Source organism: Falco rusticolus, chromosome 4 (assembly GCF_015220075.1).
Source record: "Falco rusticolus isolate bFalRus1 chromosome 4, bFalRus1.pri, whole genome shotgun sequence".
Classification (NCBI taxonomy): Eukaryota; Metazoa; Chordata; class Aves; order Falconiformes; family Falconidae; genus Falco; species Falco rusticolus.
In genome coordinates this window covers 3,917,974-3,928,090 of record NC_051190.1, presented here as the reverse complement: position 1 = coordinate 3,928,090, position 10,117 = coordinate 3,917,974, and positions in this window count along the sequence as shown.

Below are 10,117 nucleotides of genomic sequence, written 5' to 3'. Positions count from 1 at the left end.
CTGAACGGTTTATTAAGCTGCTGAAGAAACACAGAAAGTTCACGGCAGAGCTGAGACTAAAATAAAACACAGGTAACTTTTTTTTTTTTTTTAAAAAAAAAGGGAATTCAAGGTTAAAATAAACAGAATTCCATATCCACCTTTTCAAATCCATAGTTCCATCCAGAACTTACTGTTCATGGTGACTGTCCTGTCTGATCCATATGGCAGAACTCCACATTATCATTTGTTTTCTCAGTTTCTTTTGAAGTTGAATTAACTGGAAGACCAGCAACAGCTTTCTGCTGCAGAATTCGGGCCTTACCCAGAAATCTGTTTTTTGCAAGTGTCACACTTCTGAAAACATTAAAAAGAACTGAAGTTATTTAAGAAATATGGAAAATGAAAAAATAAATCCCTGCCATGCTAATGATTCCACCAAAACAATTTCATTTTAAAAAAAAATAATACTCAAGTCTAAAAGAGCTCAATGGCCAGAATATAAGTGTAAAGGAGAACAAAAAAGGATAGCAACAGGATACATGCTCCTTCTCTTTTGAGTAAGAGACCAAGTACCTGAAGAGATGCATAAAATAAACCATCTTGTAATACATACTACAATATCTTACAGATTTTTCTGTACCTCTGCTTTGCTTTCTGAGGAAAGAGAAATACACCTGTTCCAATACTGTTCTCCTTTGGTATCCCCTGTAACACAATTACAGATAGACCAGAAATCTAGAATTAATACATTTTCACTGTATTATAGGAGCAACTGCCTTCTCAGGGGGAAAATGCTGCTAGGAATGCTGTCACAGCATCAGCATTAACAAGCTTCCAAAACTTTGTAACATCAACCCCTGCTGCAAATAGTTCTTCATAAAACTTCACACATTTTATTCCCTACAAATTTATTCCTTACAAGTTTGACACATTATTGCTACTGATAAATGAATATTAACCAGAAACAATAGAAAAGTCTGTTTAACAGAGGTGAATCTCACTGTATTTTAAACCTCCTGAATAAATGATTTTGTTGTCCCTGTCTTCAGAGCACTGTTACACATTGTACCTGGAGGGCAGCAGTAGAAGACATACCACGGCAAAATTATTTTATCTGTGAAGAATGCATTCAGCTCTAAAGATTCCTCATCATGGGGCGACAGAACTGGTGGTAGAATTTTCTATGCAGTTCAAGGCAATACAACGTCTGTCCAAGAAGTTTTTGCATCAGTAGTTGCAAAAACTCAACACTGTTTTACTTGGCTTTATAGGCAGGATTTATAATAGCAGCAGTTTGAAAACAAAGGTATTTGGTGATGTTTTGAGAGGTACAATGTTTAATAATGAAATAATTATAGTTCAATATATGTAGACAGATATGTAAAGTCTATACTTTTACACACATGAAGACATCCCTTTTTTTTTTTTTTTTTTTTAAGACTTTCACAACCATTTTATTGCTAATAACATAGACTGCAAGAATGGCAGATGTCATCTAGCCATCTCTGAGCGTGACTCGTGTTACATGCTTGGGACACAAAGCCCAGCTCTCCCTGACTGCTGCCCCCACAGCTGCTCACAAGGATTGCTTTAAGGCTTTCTCGTGCTGAGCATTTTCTCCAGATTATCATATTCAATCTACAGCATTTTCTCTAGATTTATTAATATGTGCTACATCTTCCCTTTATCCTTGGCATTAAACCTGTCAAACATACTTTCTTCCTCCTCCTCCCTCCAGGAATCTTAATCTCAGAGGTCTAAATTCTTCAGCTGATTCACAAGCATTATTTTAATTTGGACAGGCATCCACGCAGTGAGCAACAAGTCAAGGCTGTGGCTGTGAAGCTTGAAGCAATATATGTTTATAGCACTAAAAATAATAATCCCTTACCCAGATTAAGGCAAGCATTTCCCATATAACTCTACCTATCCTCAGAGATGTTTCAAAAAGGGTCATAGTAATAGCTGGGAGTGGGCAGAAAGGCGGCTGGCTGCATGGTTTTGCAGCACTAAAAGTGACAACATTAAAAATACAGATTTTCTTTGTATTCCTATAAAACCACAGTCAAAATTGTTAATATATGTAACAGGTAACTACGTAGTGAATGACAGATTGTCAAAATAATTACTTTGGGAACAACAAATCTAAGTAAAAAAAAAGTTTATATGTGGTTTTGTGAGTAAACTATCATGCTAAGGAAAAAAACCCCACACCTGCTTAAAAAACCCAACCACTAAGGCTGTTTCATTTGCCTCAATACATACAGACTAAATAAGTCACTGCAAAGAGCTGGAGACCCTAGAGACCATCACTATATACAGAAAACTCCAGGTGTTGGGAATAAATAAGGAAATGGTAGTGTGGAGTTCATGGAGGCAACGTGGAATTTATTGGAAACCTCCCTGCTGCAAACTGAGAAAGCATAGAGGATATTAGACCATATGTGGGCATTTACAGCAGTATTAAGAATTGTTCTGGAACCAATTTGAGAGAAGAAATGCAGCATACAATTATTGTGACCACCATATTTCCTGGCTGTGGACTTTTGACACAAAATGAGGCAAGAAGGAAGCTGATTCTTTAGAAGAAAAAAAAAAAAAAAAAAAGATTCTTTTCCAGGTGTGCAAAGGAGCAGCAAAACTTTGCCAATAAAATTGGTAAAATATAACCTCCTGAATGTCAGATTTGCTTTTAGAGTAAACATGTAGGCTGCTTGTCAGGTCACTACAAGTCCTCCACAAGGAATGATCATTACAATAACATAAAGCTAGAAAGAAACATCACCACAGTCACAACACAGGTGGAATGAGAATGTTCAGGTATATGAAAGAGCAACAGTGACATACGTAAGGATAAATGTTCATTCATTTTATCCTGTTTGAGCTTCACTTTGAACAGGTACATTTTCCCAGAACTAATAGCCTGATAAATATTCTTCGATAGCTCTTGTGCCATTAGCCTGTAATACCTCTAAATAAGTTTCCAGTAAAGATATGGAGGGGTTTAGAAAACTACTAGAATATTTCTATCTAAAAATTATTTCTATTCCAACTAATCTGTATTGTAAGCTCAGTTTGCATGAAGACTAAACACATGCTCTTCATTTTTCACAATACTGATGTCATTTGTTCACGTTTCACCCAAACCTTGTTACTGGCATGACAGACAGCATAAATGCACGCAAGGGAAGTGCAACGGCATAAGGAACTACACTTTCAGACTTCACCTGGACAAATAGCCTTCAAATATCTTTATACTTCAGCAATATAGACGCTTGCCAAATGCAGAGCAAGTCCAAAGTACGGTGATGCCCTGGGGTTCTACAGGAAGTCTTAAACAACGTGGACACCCACCTCTGAGCAGAAAGGATATGCTTGTGGGAGTTACAGAGCAGGATTTCACCAATGCTATTTTTGGAGTAAAAACTCTACTTATTTTCAACAACACCAACTCCCATTTGCACCGATTATCTCCTCCCATAAGCCATTAATAAATAAAACCCCATTCCAAAGGTTGTTTTTTCATTTCTATTGCCACAAACCAATATGCAAAAGATAAACACACTAGCCCCACTGATTCTAGCAGTTTTGAAGCTTTCATCATGCAATCATATGGTATTTACTGTCACACTCAAAAATACAACGCAGAAGGAAACAGCTCAGTTGGCAAAGGCTGCAGTATGGTGGGCACGAACACTTAGTTTACAAAACCGGGAACTGAGGACTGTTAAAACCAGAACAGGCAGCAAACCAAGAATTATGCAAGGTGATGTAACAAGGCACTGATTGAAAAAAAATCAAGATTCTCTCAAATCTTACAATTCAGCACCTTTGTTAGAGAAGTGTTCAGCCTCTAACAGCTCAAAATACAGGCTAGGAACTTAAAACAAGGTGGCTAGATTTTCTAAGTGTTGTGAGAATGGGTTTTTTAAAGATGGTTTTGCACTAAGGATTTTGCTTCCATGTGCAATTCAACAATCTTTCTGATTTTCTTCGACTCTAGAAATGCATGGGTTTTTTCAGCAAAACAAACCCCACACCATTTGATCTGCAAGATTCACTTACAGATATGCTCATCAGAAATATTACTGTTCTCACAGCATAGAAAATACTCAGAAATATGTATCTGTAAAGCTAAGCTCATAAATTTGTGCCGAAGGCATTAAGAGTCCTTTCATTGGTTTCATTATCTTTTGAGCAGAGTCACAGTTGGACTAATTCTTGTTCGGGAGAAATTCTTGAAGTTACATAACAGCACAAAATGAGAAAGCACATCATAAAATATGGGACTGGATTCATTATCTTGCGCTATCACCAATTAATTTTTTAGAGACAAAATGGGACCCTTGAGAAGTCATTTAAGAGTTTCTATTTTTTCAGATGACATTCTGAATGACGTATTTGAGATACACCCTATTCATGATTCATTTCTATTTCAAGTCCAAAGTTTTGCTTTATGAGTAATACCCCAGAAAATATGACTCTTTTGTTATATTTTAATCACGTCTTGAACCCTCTAACATTTTCTACAATTTTAGAGAGTTACATGCTAATTGTCAGAAATTTACCACTGAAAATTATTAAAGCAAATGACTTATTAAACCCAAAGAGAGAGTAACTGTGCCTAAAAGCAGAACAGAACAAATACTGCTGTAGCAGCACAGTTCCCTATAAACTCAGCATTATCTTAATTGCTTTAGAAAATTACCTCATGGTAATTTGACCCAATACAAATTCATAGTTGATCCACTGAGCTCACGAGCCAGCAAAGCCTGCTCTGCTAGCAACTGTTCCTGTTGACACTACCCTCAACCTTTCAAAAAGAATGAGGTGCCCTGAACAGCAACTTCCACGCTTTTTGCCACTACCAAACTCTTTCAGCCCAGCAAAGTCTGCGTTTATGTAATTATTTCATAACAGCTACTTCACCCCAAATCTACTACTAACAAGCTGGATGTATTAAATCTTGATGCTTTTTCTCCTTTCCTATAATCAGTAGGCATCGGTGCAAAAAGCAGTAATTAACCACTTTTGAAACCACAGTATAATTATACAGCATTAAAAAAAACCCCATAGGTACTAAAAAACCAATTATATATCCTCAACTGTACTTTTTAACACATCAACATTTCCCAGTGCAAGTGCAGCACTCTTACCTCACTGTACAAAAGTCATCTCTCCTTGATGGATCTGGCAAACCACAATTAGATGCTGCTAATCCATTCAGATCAGTTTCTTCTGCTGAATGAAAACAGGTTTTACATTTGTTAAGTATTCTCTTTAATAAGTCCATTAAGACTAACAAAATGCAACTGTAAAGCTCTAGGAAAATGTGGTGAGAAGCCCCATGCAAGCTGTATTTTTAACTCAAAATCACAGCCCATTAATTTTGTTTGCATCTCAAAGGATGCAGTTTGAATAAGCCTAAAATATAGGAAATTAAATATTTTTTGAGGGATTTTGAGAGATCATGCAGAGAAACTAGAATATTATAAAGTCATACTTTATTACCTAGAAAAATAAGGTTCCATGGTAATTATCATATGCAATTTAAAACAAAACTAGGATTAACAAAGTAATGAAATGAGGTGAGAGTACCCAAGTAATATTTTGTTAACACTGAATATGCTATCTGTACTTAACATCTACTGATGTCAATAATGGTATCTTAACACATGAAAGACTGCATACATAAGAAATATACATTACTTTGCCTTATTTATTTTAATAACTGTTCCAATTGCTATTCTAGCGAACAGCCACAAAAAAAGTAGGTGTTACCAGGGGTCCAGAGCTCTTCCACAATGTGTAGAAATGCCCAGATATTTAGTGATGTTTATATATGCTAAAGTATGGTAATACTACACCTAACTGTCTTCAAATGTTCTTTAATTACGAAAACCACCTACAGCCACGGGTTTCGGTGTTTATTACTCAACAGTTAACCTCACAACAGCCTTAAGCACACTGAGATGTAAGTCTTAATTACAGTGAGATTAGAGGAAAACAACCCTGTATATGAGTGGCAAGGACAATTTGCCCTTGAATAGCTATGTTCCACACAATAAAGGCCAAAATTTGCCATCACCTGGAAGCCAGCAAAGACAGAGCAGTGTAATATTAGGTTTTTATCCAGCTATAAAGAGGATTCTAAGAAACTGTAGCAGCTTACTTATTTCACAGAGCACAGAGCACAAGTACTGATACACCCAATAGGGCACACAATTTTTTACAGTCAATGAAAAGAAAGGTTAAGACATCTTCAGAACATTCCTTTCTTCCTTAACATGGAACGGGTTAGCGTGTAGGCAAAATGCTGGCATCTCCCCATTCATCTGAACTGGAAGCCGTGTTCCTGTCCCTTATTTCCTTGAACACACTTTCTACCTTCACAGATTTAATATTTGGTCCGTCGATCCCCTCTGTGCCCATCACTAGATGGCACTACTACCAAAACACAGCTGCATTCTGCTCACCTAGTTACCCCAGGAATTAACCCACCTCTATTTAGATGGCGCGTGTCATTAATCATCAAAAACCCCCTACAAAGATAACCAAGCAAAGCTGGTGACACAGTGTTCCCCAACAGAACGTAAGCAGCCCTACATCAGATGCTAATATAGGAGGAAATCACATTATCTGCTGAATCCTCAGTACCTTCCTGCAGTAACAAGATTTCCCTTTGGATAATTCTATTTGGCAAGTTCATCTTTGTTTGTAGATCTAACAAAATCACAGATAAATCACAAAGGGACGACCTAGCTGCAAGGTTTGTTTTCACCAGAAAAAATGTAAAATTAAGGATAAAAAAAAGAAAAACAAAAGCAGCAAATATTGTTTGTGTTTTCACAATATGACTAAAGTAAAAATAGGGAGTGTCAAAGTAATTGCTTTCCAGTATTTTTTGGACATTTTTGTTCATAAAAACATTCTAAGAAAACAACTATTAAATTGCAAGGCCAACTGCCTAAAAGCAGAGATTTTCACAATAGAAGGTCTATGCTGCTTGAATTCATGTACGTATCCAAGACCTCAGATTCTTTTTCCACAGTCCTCTGCACCAGACAGCACACTATTGTTCAGTGTGTTGCTCAATGAAAGAATATTTCAAAACTCAGGGTTTTTCTTAATGCACAATGCAGGTCTTGGTGTAATTTCTTTCAAAGTATCCAAGCAGTAATCCTGGTGTATCAAAAGAGTTACTGAAGTTCTCCTAGAGAGCTCTGTAACACTCACTGCTGAAGTGTCTTTTTGCTTTCTCAGTTTTCTGTAACAACATGTCATATATTCTCTCCAGTGTGGAGACTGAAAATTGAAGTACAAAAAAATAAGGCACAAGATTTTCACTAACCTTGATAGCCCAGCTGGAAAGCCAAGGACCTAGGGTTTTTTTTCAGAATTCTCACATTCTATATTTATTTTAAATGTCATTAACTTTTCATTCATTTGCTCTTGACTTCGGCTGCTGTTGTGAGCTCTCAAGCCCCACGTTCTCCTGGCGGGCTCTGTAACGCAGTACCACGTGCCTCTCAGCTCTGAGCAGAGCACTCTCCACTCAACAGTGCCCTGGCGCAGAGAAATCCCAGTTTTCCCATTAGCAAGCTTGCACGGGGCTCCACAGGGACGATGAAAGCTAGCAGCAGGGTTTAAGAAGACGCAGCTACCAACGCGCTGCCGGTACATGGAGAACCCGCTGCAAGGCCAGGTTGTTATCTGCAGCAGGTTCTCAATCAGCATAATGCAAGGCCAGATTACAGAACGGCATACAGCTGGGATCCCACCAATGCCAGGAGCTAGCACTTTCATACTTCTTCCATGCACTAGCAATTCAAAGGACATGTGGCATTCTGCTGCTTGGATTCCAGATATTTGCCAATGGCAGAGAAACAGAAAGAACCTGGGAACTTGTGTTGTAGTCATGGCTCCAGATGTTAATGCTGTCACTTACAAATGAAGCAGCAGAAAATCCCAATGCTTTTTTCTAGCGTCCCTTAATAACTTTCTGTGAGCCAGCCAAACCTCTTTCCTGCCCCAATTCTATCCCAAAGCTATTAAAAACTTGTCCTAACTAGACCTACTACCTTCAGCCTTCCTGCAACACCTTGTTCCCTCAGTAGATTCCTTGGTCCTGTTCCTGCTCATCTGTTGCCCACGGTGCCATTGCACTCCCCTTCCCTTTTCACCCATAAGCTAGTTCCAGCTTCCATACTGGTATACCTCCTACAGGAAGGGTGGAAGGCTCCTCCTGTGCCTTGGATTCCTTTGCTGCTTTGATTTTTGTACAGCTGGGTGCTGGCTGACACTCTTCAAAGTATTTTCTTTGTGATAGCACTGCATGTTTTACCCCACCTATCGGGGAAAAAAAGAAAATAAATAAATTCCCTGGCTTAGACTTCATTGCGTAGTCTGATTGAGCCACTCAAATTTTGAGCAGTGATTTTCCCATGGCACCTCTTACCCTTTTCCTACTATCTGTAAGAAGCCACTCTTGGACTTCAAGTCTGTTCATCTGGAGATGAAAATCATCAGTGTTACTGAGATTTACCTCAAAGCCCACAGAAGAATCTAGCATAAATGTTTTCCCGAGTACTGCGTAGCGATACATATTCCGAAGACAATCTTGGGGCAGGCGAGGTTTGCGGGACCCTCCCAGCACACTGAGCCTGCAGAGGAGGCAAACCAGCCCTGGCAGTGAGCTGCGGGGGCTCCGCCGGCAGCATTGCTGCCTCAGGAGGGAAAGCTTTCAAACCTTCGTCTTGCCTTTCCTCCTGCGGCTCAAACATAAGGCTGCTCGTGAGAAAATACCGAACTACAAACAAGTCTCCATTCCTCAACAACGACGACTCCGGTGCTCAACCTATCTTAAAGACCAAACCCAAATGCTGTCAGAAATCTCCACCAGCTGCAAAGCCTATGTGCTGCCAAACCCCACCACCTCTGAGCAAACGTTTATTAGCATTAGTTCAATCAAAAGTAAACCGAATCCTTTATTAACTAACTAGTACCTGAGATCTTATAACCCCACCAAACCCTATCCACTGATACACATGGGAAAGAGAGAACAATTACAGTCTTTACTAAGAAATTATGCTATTTCAATAGTACATTAATTTTGACAGTAGTTTCAGGACATCAAAATCAAAGGACTACCCCATTTACTCTTAGGTTTCATTCATGTTTTAGTTCTCTTGGTATTTATAAGACTCAGATTCTCACGTCACACAGATCTATAAGAGCCCTAACAAGGTCTAATGACATTAACTCAACTAGTAAAAATGAAATATAATTATAAAATAACTGTCTTTGAAACCAATGACTTCAAGCTAGTGTGGCCAAAATTTAGGGCTAGATTCAAGTTATGGGGTTGCGGAAGACAACAGAGGGAGAAGATGAAATCGAAAGACACACAGCATAAAAATATGGCTGTACCAGTTTGGCTTCTCAGACAATAAGAAGATCTTTGAAGTCTATCTTTAAAAAACGCATACATTCATTGCTACCAATTACTACCCAACAGCCTCAAAGAACTTGCTAGTTTTCAAAGGTTCAGATCACAGGCCTAACTATATTTTCCTGCCATCAACATTTTCAGAAGCTGACTCATGCATTCATTAAATCACCAACAAGTAGGAATTATCTAATGGGAATGACGTATAAATGTCAAATAATCTCAACAGTAACATCAATAGGTGCAGTCACAATTTCAAGATATGTTTTATCTTAAACATTGTCTATATTTATTGCATTAGACTTACCAACAGCCTCTGCATCCCTTTCTAGTGAAGAAATAATATTTTGTTTACAAGCTTTGCTTTTGAGGAGGAAACTTTGTCCTTGGTATCCCAGATTTTTAAAGTTATTTTGTGATCTCTTAGTTTTATTAGATATTCATTGGCGACAATGATATCAACACTATGGTCCCATGATATCCACATCTTGTCATTTTCAATCCATGGTGTAATAGCCTATTAAAACAAAAGATTAAAATATTTACAGGAGATGACCAGTACTGAAGAATTTGCATTCACATGCTGACCACTATCACGACTGCTCTCAAGCCTACATATCTTATTCCCTTCAGCTTCTGCTGGGTCTTACATGATGCAACCCCCTGCCTTGCTCCGTCAGAGCAGCA